The sequence below is a fragment of the Pongo pygmaeus genome, chromosome 4 (assembly GCF_028885625.2).
Source record: "Pongo pygmaeus isolate AG05252 chromosome 4, NHGRI_mPonPyg2-v2.0_pri, whole genome shotgun sequence".
Taxonomy (NCBI): Eukaryota; Metazoa; Chordata; class Mammalia; order Primates; family Hominidae; genus Pongo; species Pongo pygmaeus.
Genome location: NC_072377.2, coordinates 127,634,701 through 127,650,690, shown reverse-complemented (window position 1 = coordinate 127,650,690; position 15,990 = coordinate 127,634,701).

Here is a 15,990-nt window from a genome sequence, read left to right as displayed (position 1 = left end):
GAATCATCAATATCCCTATCATCCACCTCTACATCTTGTCCCATTGGAAAGTCTTCAGGGGCAATAGCAGTTCCATTATAATCTCATAGGATCACCATCATAGATGTGGTTCATCATGGACCAAAACATTGTTATGTAGCACATGACTCAGTCATGCCACTTATCATAGAGTGTGCTTACACAGAGCTAGATGGAATAGATATTTTTATTTATATATTTTTAATATGGAAAACCAAATGTCTCAGGACCATTGCTGAATATGAATTATTTCCCCTACTTGTTCTGCAATGCCAATATCAAGTGAGACATATCAGGTTTCTATATATGTTTTACTATAATCTTATGGGACCACCGTCATACATGTGATCCATTGTTGACTGAAATACCACTACGCAGCACATGATTGTACGTATAGCTTTACATGATTTTTAAATCTTTAATATGAAAATTGTATTTGTATGCATTCTTTAGATAAAGCAAGAAGCAGTTTAATGTATTTTTTAAAACTGGAAGCCAAAATAATCAGCTCCTAATCTACATTCCCATTATAATACTTTGGACTTTTAAAATTTATACATATGGTCTACTTGAATATGCAAGCAAATACATCCCTGCAAAGAAAAGACAAATATTTATGTACAAATAAATAGTGTTTTAGCGAACAGGCACTCAGATGTTAAGAGCTGATGTTTTATGACTTGACTCTTAGCCTCAATAAAACATGCTCAAGAGGCAGCATTTTTCTTTAGGGATAAGTCATAACTTTGCCATAGAGGGCTATTAGGAGACCATTTACTGACATGGGACTGAACCTACAATTCCCACAGAGAAATGTTATTTTAAAAGGAAGGCTAATATAGGAGATTTTCGGGAAAATCCCCCCTGGAGACCTGAAGTTGCCCTGGTGCCAGGCATGTAATGCCATTTTTTATTGAAATAGAGAATATCATGTTGCAGCAATTGTTCTTAAGTGAGACGTGGCATAAGCACATCACTTCTGCCTGTATGGTATCTGCAGGTCTACACTTTGGGAGACTAGTAACATGAAATTGCAGGCTGTTTTTAGAGCTCTTCTGGCTTGCATGAGAGAATGTTTATTTCTTTATCTATATATGGAGAGACATGTCCTTTAGTTTAAGGTCAAATAATATCTCCTAGGGGGAAGACCTGATCAACTGTCTAATGGGATTGAGTCCTTGGGGTAGTAAATCAATTTCATCATAAAACTGCAACTTCTGCCCTCTAATGCCCCAGAATGGTTTTAAAAAGTGGCCGGGGCCCTCTCCCCTCCATCAGTAGCTGGACCTGTGATGAGAACTTCAGGGCATAGATTCATCTGGCAGCTCCCTTCTCCTGTCTTCATCCAAACATGGAATCAGGCCCTAGGGAAGTGTATCATTTTTTTTGTCAGGGGACTAAAAGCAATATGGGTAATAACCGTTAATTGGACATTGTATTTAATGTAGAATAAAGCTGGTAAAACCCTTTGTCTAATTCCTCTATATCACTTGATCTGCTGAAATTTCTTTTCTGTGCTTTGAAAATAGCCAAAACACAGACTAGCTAGAGGGAAGCAACCTTGATTTGGCCCAGCCTTCTAGCTCATTGGAAACCATGTGAACATGGTGGGCAGGATCTCCAACACTGGGCAGAGCAATTCATCAGTCAGTGTTTACTGAAGAGTGAGCAAGAGGAAATGAGCTAAAGTCACAGTATGAAACTTTGGGTTTCATGTAAGACATAATTGGAAAATGTCTTACATTTACATATAGGACTCCGTTTTTCAAATCATTATCTTGTTTTATCCATCCAGCAACCCATCATGGGAAGAAGGGGGCTTATGATGACTGTTAAGTTTACCATAAGGGCAATAAAGAGATTCTTCACTTTCTTCTCAATAGACAAACTCCCTGCAGAGTTCATCTATTCCTATGACTAACATTCCAATAACAACAGCTAACATTTTTTGAGTGTTTACTATGTGCAAGTTATTCTGCTTAGTGCTTTACATGCATTTATCTAACCTATTCCTCTCAACACCTGTGAGATATACATAGGATGGCATAGAAGTGATAGGTAAGACAAATGATGTCCTTTAAGTGAAACAGCTCTGGGCTCAGAGTCTGATTAAAAGTGCAGGTGCACAGGTAGTATGGCTTACAGGTAACCTAAAGGAAACCTAGAGGCAGCCTGCTTGCCCTTGAAGCCCATCTTCACCTCCCAGTTCTCTAGTCTTTGGCAAGTTACTCAATCATTCTTACCTTCACTTTCTTCATCTGTTTAAATGTGGATTAAGCCTCACTGAGTTTTGAGTGGATTGAAGGAGTTTATACAAATAACCCGCTTGGAGCAGTGCTTAGCACATAATTAGTGCCCCGTTAAGTGTCAGTAACATTATTTTTACTTCCTGCTGGATGCCATTGGACACATCACTTTACCTCTCTGAACCTCAAGGTTCTTACCTAAGAAAATACTTATATTAATACTTGTTTACCTCATAGGCTTAATAGATATAATATATATGAAAATGAAAATAGTATTTTAATTATATAATTTTAGAGTGATTTGGTATCATTTTATGACTTCCGAGTTTGTCTCTAGTCCTGACCAGTCTCCTAAGACATACTCCTGAATTTTCTACTGACCATTTTCATGTGGAATTAAAAGGCATTAATTCCTTGATTTATTCTCTAAATAAATACTAAGCAGTTGCTCTGGGCCAAAAGGTGGGGCATAGAGAAAAACATGTGGTATGTGTTCTCAAAGAGTTTGCAATCCTGGAGTAGACACACACAAGAAACCAATGTTAACAACACAGTATCCTAAATGTTGTGAATGACGAGACTAAAGGAAGAAGACTCAGCTTGCAGGGGACAGAGGGACCACAAAATGCCCCATAGGAGGTAGCATTTCAACATCACTATGGCCCAAAACAATCTTGTGGTCGATATAGTCATCCTTTCTTTCTCTATATGTCTTTCTAAAAAAAAGGGAATTTATATCTGTCTCAAATGCCTTATGATGGCTTGCTATATACAACAGGAACAATGGCTAAGGCCCTCTCAAATAATTTCTTCATGTTGTAACTCTATTAGGGTTGGGCTTAAAGGATATGAAGAATCAAGCAACTCATCATAAACCTTCAACCACAATTTGTTTGGCAGGGAAAAATCTAGATTCTCTCAAACAGGTTTCAGAAAATAGAGTCTATGGCCATTCTTTCATTAGGTATCTTAATAACTTGATAATTAGCCAGAAAGAGTAATGGAATGATTATTTTTAACACCCCTGATATCTCATTCCACCATTTCAAGACTTACCCCAGTGTTTCTCAATTTCTTTCTTGGAAGTGTCACTAATGGCAGCCAACAGGAGCCAGGTATCCTTACAGGGCCTGGGCGGAGCTTGGGGCCATCCACAAGGACAATATTTTTTGAAGTTTCAAGATTACTGTGGATTTTGTAGCCTAAGGCATAAGCTACACATACTCATGTAAATATCCTATTATTTTACATCTTATACTATTTAACAATATAAGATTATTTTCTCTCCAAATCTGGTTTTATTTCTTAGTACATTTTTTTTTTCAGTCATAAAAGCTATGTCATTGTAGGAAATTAGAAAACTGTATCAAATTACAAATTTAAAATTAAGCTTTTCTGGCTGGGCGTGGTGGCTCACGCCTGTAATCCCAGCACTTTAGGAGGCTGAGGCGGGCAGATCACCTGAGGTCACGAGTTCGAGACCAGCCTGGTCAACATGGTGAAACCCTGTCTCTACTAAAAATACAAAAATTAGCTGGGTGTCATGGCGTGTGCCTGTAATCGCAGCTACTTGGGATGCTGAGGCAGGAGAATCACTTGAACCCAGGAGGTGGAGGTTGCAGTGAGCTGAGATCATGCCATTGCCCTCCAGCCTGGGCGACAGAGTGAGACTCTGTCTCAACCTAACAAACAAAAATTAAATTAAGCTTTTCTATAATATAATTCCAAACTACTAACCATTGTTGGTGCTTTTCCTTCTAAGTAGTGTAATATACAGATATAGATACAAATATATAATTATGTAAATACATACATACAATTTGAAGTCATCTCTATATCTTTCAGGGTCATATCCTGCTTTTTTTTTTTTAACTTAACAGTAATTATTTGATGATTTGACATTTTTATTTAATGGTTTGAAGAGTGTACAAGTTTAAAGTACAGGATCTATAGCTTGGATCTGAATCCAAACTTAGCTCATTTACTAGCCTTGGGCTCCTCATCTATAAATGGAAGTTAATAATGTTGCCTTCTGCAGACAGTTGTGAGAATGAAACGATTTAATGTACGTGAAGTGCTTAGACACAGCCTGGCACAGAGTGAAGGCCTAGATAAGGGTTAGTGCAATTTCTTCTCAATGACTTGAGAAGCTACTTTTGTCATATACTGAATTCCCTTATGTATTTTGGTCTACTTCCAGATGTTCTGTTTTCTTCCATTGACAGCAATCTATTTATGTAGCCAAACTACCTTGTTTTACATGTTCTTTATACAAAGAGGTCAAACTGGTGTGGCTAATTCTCTTGATTACTCTTTTTTTTCAGGATTTTTCTGGCTATTTTTGTGGTCCGTTTTCCACATGAACTTTAGAATAACTTGCTTAATTAAAATACTTTTAATATTTGCATTTAAATTGCATTTGTGGAATATCTGAATATATGAGCCTTTGCAATGCTTTTATAACTTACTGCTCTTCATTTTCATTATATACGCCTTTATTTTTATCTTAGTCTACTCTATTATAGTGGCTTTTTTCTACCATAGGGGCTCCCAGCTTAGATACCCAGTTATTTCTTAAACATTTGCTCTCAAACTTGACATTAAAAAAGAGGAAGAAAAAGAGAAACAACATTCTGGCATTTAGAAAGCAGCATCTATGCAGCTATGCACCAGGTAGCATTCCCAAGTATGCCCCTTGGAACTGGTGCTGTAGGATGTTAACAGGTTGTATTTTGCAGAAAAAATAAGGGGTTGTGTGATTAAACACATTTAGAAATTCTAAGTTAAACAAAACTGAATACATTTTTTACTCTGTAAGAACATCCAGAAACTTTAATATAGGTAATTCTTTTTTCTGATTCTCTAAAAGGAGATATATTTTGCATAAGGGCCCAAACTTTTGGCTATGTGAGCTTTTCTAGAAGAAACAACTCTTAGTAATTAAGCTCCTGGATATACTGGTTTGGGAAACTCTGCCAAAAGGGGCTGCCTCCAAGATTTAGGTACCGAAAGTGACTTCTTTTTCCTCTTTCTATAAGCACTGTTTAAGGAGGTGGACTAATGGTTTTAAAATCTAGGATAATTGATCTTAAATCTAAATGAAATTCCTCTCAGATTTGGTCTGTGGGTTGACTGAGTTCCCCTTTCTGATGATGATATGCATTTTCGTTTCTTTCAATGTCTTTGTGTGTGTTTCAGTGGGAAGTCGGGAGAGACTAAACTGGTCAAATGCTGACCTAAATGAGAAGCCTGGTCTCATATTCCATCAGTTACACACTCAACTAACTTAACACTAAGTCTGAATTGATGACTAACACAGAGCAAATGGTTCCTAAAATTTATAGTGAATGTGTTTTTAAAACTCAACATTTGATAGAGAATAATTTTTCTCCTTCAGGGAATTTTTATTATTTAAACAAAACAACAGCCTGCACAAGTATTAGGCAATGTACCAAAATAAAGGGTTTCTTTTTTTCTTTTCTTTTTTCTTTTTTTTTGGCAGGAGAGAAATTATTTTCATGTAGTCATTTGCTGGACCTTGGGGTAAAATTATATTTCATAGTTCCCTTGTTCCCAGGCTGCGGTTAAAAAAAAAGAGAGATTGATGTCTGAAATTTCAAGTGTATTTGTCTTACAAATTTGTTTGATTCTCTTGAGAATAATTATCTCATATCATTTGAAGGTTAGTAATTCCTTAGGAATGACCCTTCTGTTATAATTAGTAACTTACATGCAGCTAAGAAAAGTGAAAGTTAATAGACTTAGTTTCTTGCATTGCTGTTTTATTAAACTGTTAATCTTTGAAACAAATAACAAGAGTCCTAGAGACACTGCTCAGTGGAGTAATCATGTTTCCTTTCATTTGCTGAGAATAGGTAATGTGGACATAGATGGTAACATAACAATGGTCAGTAAGAAAAACCTCATTATATAATACTAAATCTATATATACAAGGGAAGGGTGTGTCCAATGGCTGTTGGGAGGAACTTCCAATGATTTCTTCTTTCCCAATTTCCCAGACATTAGATTCAAGACTTCAGTGGAACAGGAAAGAAGGAAAAAACAAGGGTAGAAAGGAAGGGAGAGGAAATACAAAAAAAGAAAGAAAAAAATGATCTTATAAATGGTGAATCCAGAAAGTCACAATCCTTTAATAAGAAACCAAAAATAGAAAGAAGGAAAAGAAAAGAAAAATTTAAAAAAGACTCAGCTTCATGTAACCCACTCACAACGTTGGTCAATGTATAAGCCAGAAAAAATGGTATGGGAATTTGAAAGAGTCTTCAAGTTCCCAACAGAGGATGGGAGCAACCTAACTTTGGGACTTTGAATGAACTGGTTCTTTTCTGAGTCTTAGGTGAAGATTACAGTTTAATGTTAGATCTTTGCATACACTGAGATTTCTCCATAGTCACAGGCTGTTGGTCATATACCCTCAGGACACCAAGAAAACTCTTTAACCCAGCCACAAGATAAATGGATTATTTTTCCTTTTCTACAATTTTTACAAATATTGTTTAATAAAGCAGGTACAGACAACATCCATTTAAAACCCATAGCCCAGGCCAAAAATTACAAATAAAATAAAGAAGAACAGTATTCTGTTGTATTCATTTCTACATGAAAACTTTTTAAATTGCTAATGAGAATTAGAACTTTCTGGGATCTTCTGACAAGATTTTTTGAGATGGGGTCTCATTCTGTCACCCAGGCTGGAGTGCAGTGGCATGATCTTGGCTCACTGTAACCTTTGCCTCCCAGGTTCAAGTGATTCTCCTGCCTCAGCCTCCAAAGTAGCTGAGACTACAGGTGTGCACCACCACACCCAGATAATTTTTTTTTTGTATTTTTAGTAGAGATGGGGTTTTGCCATGTTGGCCAGGTTTGTCTCGAACTCCTGAGCCCGAGCAATCCACCTGCCTTGAGCTCTCAAAATGCTGAGACTACAGGCATGAACCACCGTGCCTGGTCCTAACAAGATTTTTTAAAAAATCTTAAAATGCCTTTTCTTCAATGAAGCCATCTTTGGAGTTAGATATTACTCTCACTTTATCTGTCATCTTGACTTCAGCCTGATATTCCTCTTCTTTTGGTCCAGACCCTCAAATTTTTGAAGTAGCTTCAAGTTAAGAAAAGGTCATTTTTCCTCAGTCCAGTTCTCTGAAAAATTTCTACCTCCCACTGAAAGTCATAATCCAGGAGTGAAGCCATCACATGCTAGAACTTCAGGGCCAACTGGAAAGTCCTTATGAACCCTTGGATTGGTCAATCTCATTTATCACCAAAAGCCCAAAAACGCACGGTTCTGAGAAAAGTGGTCTCTCTGTGCACATGTGTACTATTTTAAAAGGGGCGGCAATACAAAGGGGACGGGGCTTGATCACCAAAAGTTAGCACAACGAAAACCAACAATAATGGATAATGAGCACTAGAATTCAAATTAGCAGCTGTTTTAAAAAGATGGGGTTCCAGTTTTCAATTTCATTTTGAACACATTACAAAAAATTTTTTAAAGATTGAGGAGAGAAGAAAAATAATAAAAAGAATATCTACACTGTTGAATGACCCCATTGGTTCCTAATAAATTTCAATCACGTCTTCTTCCTCCATTCCCATTTCTTTTGAAATATGATTATCAGTACTTCTCTGACTTTCAAAGAGAAACACGAGTAAATTCACTGGACCGCTCTTTTACAATATAATTCTTTGAGTTTCTTGAGATGTGTTGTCATTTTCTCTTTGAAGTGAATCCCACTGTTATCCCGTCTAATGACTTTGAGTTTAATGTGTTTTGTTTCCTTCTTATTCCCCAAGTCCTCAGTTGAAGGTTTTGCCTCCTGGTCAATGGCAACAGTAGTTTCACCCAGGGGATCTCCACACGGCAGCAGCCTCGGGTAAGCAGAACCTCGCTCTGGGGTTGACAAATCCATCTTCCTTCCCCATGGCACAACACCACAGCAGCCATAAATGAATTCTTTTTCTACGTGTCCTTAAGTTCAAATAAAAAGCTCAACTATGGAATGCGTTATTCACTGTTGTTTATCTTATGGGTTTCAACAATTTAATGTAGGATCCATAAATAGTTCTAATCATCAGATAAAAAACTAAGACTTAGTAGAAACATTGAATGGATGGCATCTACTTTCATCTCCTGCTTCATAAGGGGATGTCCTTTCATGCCAGGTAGGTACTAGCCTGTTGTGCTTAAGCTGATACAGTATTTCTCCAGGTCACGATGGTATCTGGCTATAGACCCTATCTATTAGGATGAGCTTTTAAAGACCATACATGGGACCTGCATCAGTTGAAGAGTAGTTAGTGAGAACTTTTCATAAAGGACTGGTACTCCATTTGAAACAAAAGCTCTTTCCCAGGGCAAAATGAATCAGTAAGAAAACTCTAATGTCTTCTAAGAAAAAATCCAGAAACCTGAAGCCTAGATCACTAGCAAATGTTGAATCTGAATTTATATCACCATGTGTTGTGAGAGTCTCATTCTGAAAATTTAAACACTGGTCTTGGGCCTATGAACTTCTAAGGGTACCCAACAGAAGCAAACTGTACGGGAGAATACTCCCATAATCTAGGATGTACTGAACTGCTTTTTAAAAAAAAATCCCTACTAATAATGAGTCCCTCCTAAGAAAACTATAAAGCAATAAGGAAAAAATCCACAATAACTGAGAGTCATCAGACTTAACTAATAGGATAATCAGAGTTCAATAATGTTAAAAGAACTATAAAATAAGTCCACTTTAACATGGTTAAAAAACAAAGAAAAAAGTAGAAACCATAATGAAGTAATAGAATACAATGAAATTAACTAAAACATCTTGAACAGAACCAAATAAAACTTCTACGAATGAAAATGTAGGCACTGAATTAAAAACTCAATGACTGCATTAAAAGCAAAGCAGCCACTCCTAAAGAGAGAATTAATTAGGAGATGGATTTGGGGAAATTATCTAGATAATGGCAGAGAGAGATTCAGAAAATAAAGATGGAACACACAAGAGTTTAAGCAGTACACAGAATAGAAAGCAAAAGTCCAGCATGCAGACAATTTCTAGAAATAGAGAATAGGAAGAATGGCGGTGTGGAACTAAATTATCATAAGCCCTGAATAATTTTAATGGACATTTGTTACAATTGCCATTGAAAAGTAGAGGACATGTGTTTCATGAACAGTTAATGAAAATCATCACAAGAATGAGAAGACAGCTCCAGTAGAGCTTTCAAGGATACAGAGTACTAGGTTAGCCATTCATCTTTTAGATGAAGGAGAAGTTAGGAAACTGAGTTTCTTTCAATTGAGTTTACGGACAAGAGTGAAAAACTTTTCTGTAATACACAATAGTTTCTTCTTTTCATGTTTCCAAGGACTGCTGACTTATGAACTTGAAACCATGAATATTTGTTTTAGGGAATTGCATGTGGTAGATTGTTTGTTATTGCAGAGAATCGTATTTATTTACTTCAAATTGTGACTACAGATTGTGATTTTGATAATTCCCATTTTCTCATTAAGAAAACAACACATTTTCCAACTAAAATAAAAAAGATTCAGTTATTTTAAAGACATTTTTTAGTTACAGGAAAAATATCTTACTCTTCCACAACTGACATGAGTGAAAAGCTGGGGAATATTCTACAATTGAGGAAAGACATGAGTCCTTATGTTAGGAAGCAAATGAGTCCAGCAGCAGAAATAAGAATTAATGCACACCTAGATGTACCATAGGACATAGTAAAACACCCAGGATACAAAGAAAGCCTTCAAAATGACCAGGATGAAAAATTCAATTACTTACCAAGGAGCAACAATTAGAGTGGCATAAAACTTATTATTCATTTATTCATGCATTCTACATGGTCCCCAAATATTTCTCAAACCCCTACTTTATGCCAGACACTATTCTAGGTAGCTTGGGTAAATCTGTAAATGGGAAAGGGGAAGGGGAAAGAGAAAGGGGGAAAGGAGAGAAAGGGAGGAAAGGAAGGAAGAAAAATAGAAAAGAAAGAAAGAAAAATAAAGAGAAAGAAGGAAGGAAAGACGGATGGAGGGAAGAAAGAAGAAAGAGGGAGGGAGGGAAGAAGGAAGGAAAAACAAGGGGAAAAAAAGGAAAAGGTCAGAAGTTGAGAGAATAATATCTTTAAATTGAAATAACCTTGTGATAATTAACTTACTAATTGTAGCCTCCGTGATCTTGTTACATTGAACTCGATCTGACTAGTTTCCGTTTTACTAATATACAGTCCTTACTGGTTGTAATAATTTTCTAGTGCTGCTGTGACAAATTATCACACAATAGTGGCTTAATACAACACAAATTATTACCTTACCGTTCTGGAGGTCAGAAGTCCAAAACCAGTCTCACCCAGCTAAAATCAAGGAGTCATTTTTGTAGGCTGTCTCCTACAGAGGTTCTAGAGGTAAATCTGTTTTCTTGCCTTTTCCGGCATTTAAAGGCTTCCTGTATTCCTTGGCTCAGGGCTCCTTCCTCCATCTTCAAAGCCAGCAGTGTAGAATCTTTCAGTCTCTCTCTCTCTCTCTCTCTCCCTGCCCCCCTTTCTCTCTCCATCTGCACTTCTCTTCCTCCCTTTTCTCTCCCTCACATGCACATAACTCTCCTTCCCGCATCACATCTACTCCCCTACCTCTGACTTCCCTGCCTTCCTCTTATAAGGACCCTTGTGATTACATTCAGCACACCTGGATAATCCAGGATACCCTCCCCCTCTCAATATCCTCAATTTGATAGATCTGCAAAGATCCTTTGCCATATAATGTGATACTCACAGGTTCCAGGGATTAGGATGTGGATGTAGACATCTTTTGGCGGGTGGGAGGGGCACTATTTTGTCTTCTAGAGTAGTTGTTTCACTGTCACTTTTGAATAATAGTCATCCTAAAACTCTGTATCCAGCTAAAGTAAACCATTCAAAGAGTGAAGGTAAACTAATATTTCGGACAAAGACAGTTTGACAGTTACAGACCATTGCTGAAAGAATCACTAAGGGCTTTTCTGCAGTAAGAAGAAAATTGAATGCAGAAGGAAGGATTGAGAAGGAAGATGCAAAAATAAAATAAAATAAATATATGCATTATATTAAAACAAACTGGTGTAAAAATACTGGAAGGCAATAATATGGAAGATGAGGAGGAGGCACGGTAGTGATAGGAGTCACAGCACCCTGCGGTTCTGATGGCGTGGAGGGAAGGGAGCAAGGTTGATTAACTGCAGAGATCAATGTTAACATCTGAATAACCTCCAAAAGAAAAAATAGCACTTAAAAAACACAGCAACCCTCAGACTCAAAACATAGCACATGCACCTAACAACATAGCCTCAAAATATAGAAAGCAAAAATAGAATTGCAAGAAGAAATTAATAAATGTACACTTCTAGTAGGAAGTGTGCATGTATCACACTTCTAGTAGAAAGTTTTTTTTAACATACCTCTCTTCGAATCTGATAGACAAAGGAGGCAAAAAAATTAGTAAGGCCATAGGATAGATGAATAATCCAATTAACAGGCTTAATCTAATGAACATGTATACAGCTCTTTACCCACCAATGCGGTCTGCATTTCTTTTCAAGTATACAAGAATATTTACAAACATTGACTACACAGTAAGCCAAAAGCAAGTGTTAAAAATAGCAAATAATCGATATCATTGCTGTCCAATGGACATATAATGTGAGTCATATATATAATTTTAGAGTTTCTAGTATCCACATTAAAAATATTTTAGAAAGCAGGTAAAATTAATTTTATTATAAATTATTGTATTGATTGTTTTAATAATATGGTGATATTACTGGACATTATTTTAATTAATAATATATTTTACTTTATTTTACAATATATCCAGATATTAGTGCTTTTTCATATTAAGTCTTAGAGATACAGCACATCTCAGTTTGGATAGCCCCATGTGAAGTGCTCACTAGCCACATGTTGCTAATGACTATTATAATGGACAGAGGAGCACTGTGTCTTACAGACCACACTCTCCCACCTCAGTGTAATACCTAGAAATCAAATGATAGTTTAAACAATAATGAATTCTGATGCTTGGAAATTTCAATAATAAATTTAAACAAATTGTGAATCTAGACATTTGGAAAATTTAAAAACTTCCTTTAAAATAATTCATGGACAAAGAGGAAATCAAATGAAAACTATGAAATATTTATAACTGAACAACAATAAAAACCTAGAAGACAAAATGTGGGGGACAAAATGTAAATATCTAGAGACAGGTGTATGACTCATATGGGAACTTGGTATATGACTGAGGCGGCATTTAAAGTTAGTAGGGAAAGAATGGGTTATTCATTAAATGGTGCTTTTCACATGGGAAAAACATATATGATTGGAATCTTGTCTCACACCATACACAGAAAATGATTTTTTTTTTTTTTTGAGACAGAGTCTTGGTCTGTTGCCCAGCCTGGAGTGCAGTGGCTCAATCTCGACTCACTGCAGCTTCTGCCTGCTGGGTTCAAGCGATTCTCCTGCCTCAGCCTCCCAAGTAGCTGGGATCACAGGTGTGCACCACCACGCCAGCTAATTTTTGTATTTTTAGTAGAGATTGGGTTTTGTCATGTTGTCCAGGCTGGTCTTGAGCTGGCCTCAAGCAATCTGCCCGCCTCAGCCTCCCAAAGTGCTGGGATTACAGGAGTAAGCCACCACGCTCAGTCAGAAAATGAAATTTTTGTTGAATGGTAGAAAATCTTTCTACTTGGAAAATGGAACAGTCCTATGAACCTACTTAAATCATGAGTCAAGAATATTAAACCAGGCAAAAGATACTCGCTCTAGCCCCAAAACTTCGATGATTACATTATTCTTTCCCACATTATTGTGTGACACCAGCAGACAGACAAAATGGCCATAACTTATAGCTCCTCATAGGGACCTAGGATTTGCGGACAGGCAACAGGAGACAAAAGTGCTCAGGCTTGGAATTATCTGGAATTGGGTGTGACCTTGGGCAAGAAATAATCTCATTTGTTTAGTCTTGGTTTTCTCAGCTGTAAAACAGTGATAATGATGACTACCTCTCAAGGCACTCATAGGAATTTAAATAGATTAAATGCATCAAGGGCTTAGAAAATATTAATTCACTTTCCCTAAACTGGAAGGTCCAGAGTGTATTGGGGGCATTTGTCCTAGTGCCCTGCATCCTCTTGCAACACTGCAAGGCCTGAGGGGTTCTGTAGTGATATGGAATATCGCAGGGGTGCTCTGAGGTGGACATGAAGGGCAAGGGCTCTGAAATTAGGCAGACTTGGCTTTGAATCCAAGGTCTATCTTTTGCCAGCTCTTAGACCTTAGGCAAGTTACTTAACATCTCTCGCCTCAGTATTTACATCTGTAAGCAGAGTTAAAAATAGTTCCTGTGCTGATGGTAGGATTGTAAGTTAGTTCAACCACTGTGGAAGACAGTGTGGCGATTACTCAAAGACTAGAACCAGAAATATCATTTGACCCAGTAATCCCACTGCTGGGTATATACCCAAAGGAATATAAATCATTTTATTATAAAGATACATGCACACATGTTTATTGCAGCACTATTCACAATAGCAAAGACATGGAATCAACCCAAACGCTCATCAGCGATAGACTGGATAAAGAAAATGTGGCACATATACACCATGGAATACGATGCAGCCATAAAAAGGAACAAGATCATGTCCTTTGCAGGGACATGGATAGATCTGGAAGCCATTATCCTCAGCAAACTAACGCAGGAACAGAAAACCAAACACCACATGTTCTCACTTCTAAATGAGAGCTGAACAATGAGAACACATGGACACAGGGAGGGGAACAACACACACTGGAGCCTGTTGGGGAGTGTAGGGGGAGGGAGAGCATCAGTAAAAATAGCTAATGCATGTGGAGCTTAATACCTAGGTGACAGGTTGACAGGTGCAGCAAACCACCATGGCACATGTTTACCTATGTAGCAACATGCTGCACATGCACCCCAGAACTTAAAATAAAAAATTTAAAAAATATTTCCTGAGCTCCGGTCTACAGCTCCCAGCGCGAGCGACGCAGAAGACGGGTGATTTCTGCATTCCCATCTGAGGTACCGTGTTCATCTCACTAGGGAGTGCCAGACAGTGGGCGCAGGTCAGTGGGTGAGTGCACCGTGTGCCAGCCGAAGCAGGGGCGAGGCATTGCCTCACGCGGGAAGCGCAAGGGGTCAGGGAGTTCCCCTTCCAGGGGTGACAGACGGCACCTGGAAAATCGGGCCACTCCCACCCGAATACTGTGCTTTTCCGACGGGCTTAGGAAACGGTGCCCCAGGAGAGTATAGCCCGCACCTGGCTCAGAGGGTCCTACGCCCACGGAGTCTCGCTGATTGCTAGCACAGCAGTCTGAGATCAAACAGCAAGTCGGCAGCGAGGCTGGGGGAGGGGCGCCCGCCATTGCCCAGGCTCGCTTAGGTAAACAAAGCAGCCTGGAAGCTTGAACTGGGTGGAGCCCACCACAGCTCAAGGAGGCCTGCCTGCCTCTGTAGGCTCCACCTCTGGGGGCAGGGCACAGACAAAAAGACAGCAGTAACCTCTGCAGACTTAAATGTCCCTGTCTGACAGCTTTGAGGAGAGCAGTGGTTCTCCCAGCACGCAGCTGGAGATCTGAGAACGGGCTGACTGCCTCCTCAAGTGGGTCCCTGACCCCTGACCCCCGAGCAGCCTAACTGGGAGGCACCCCCCAGCAGGGGCAGACTGACACCTCACACGGCCGGCCAGGTACTCCAACAGACCTGCAGCTGAGGGTTCTGTCTGTTAGAAGGAAAACTAACAGAAAGGACATCCACACCAAAAACCCATCTGTACATCACCATCATCAAAGACCAAAAGTAGATAAAACCACAAAGATGGGGAAAAAACAGAGCAGAAAAACTGGAAACTCTAAAAGCCAGAGTACCTCTCCTCCTCCAAAGGAACGCAGTTCCTCACCAGCAACGGAACAAAGCTGGACGGAGAATGACTTTGACGAGCTGAGAGAAGAAGGCTTCAGACGATCAAATTACTCCGAGCTACGGGAGGATATTCAAACCAAAGGCAAAGAAGTTGAAAACTTTGAAAAAAATTTAGAAGAATGTATAACTAGAATAACCAATACAGAGAAGTGCTTAAAGGAGCTGATGGAGCTGAAAACCAAGGCTCGAGAACTACGTGAAGAATGCAGAAGCCTCAGGAGCCGATGCGATCAAATGGAAGAAAGGGTATCAGCCCTGGAAGATGAAATGAATGAAATGAAGCGAGAAGGGAAGTTCAGAGAAAAAAGAATAAAAAGAAACGAGCAAAGCCTCCAAGAAATGTGGGACTATGTGAAAAGACCAAATCTACGTCTGATTGGTGTACCTGAAAGTGACGGGGAGAATAGAAACAAGCTGGAAAACACTCTGCAGGATATTATCCAGGAGAACTTCCCCAATCTAGCAAGGCAGGCCAACATTCAGATTCAGGAAATACAGAGAACGCCACAAAGATACTCCTCGAGAAGAGCAACTCCAAGACACATAATTGTCAGATTCACCAAAGTTGAAATGAAGGAAAAAATGTTAAGGGCAGCCAGAGAGAAAGGTCGGGTTACCATCAAAGGGAAGCCCATCAGACTAACAGCGGATCTCTCGGCAGAAACCCTACAAGCCAGAAGAGAGTGGGGGCCAATATTCAACATTCTTAAAGAAAA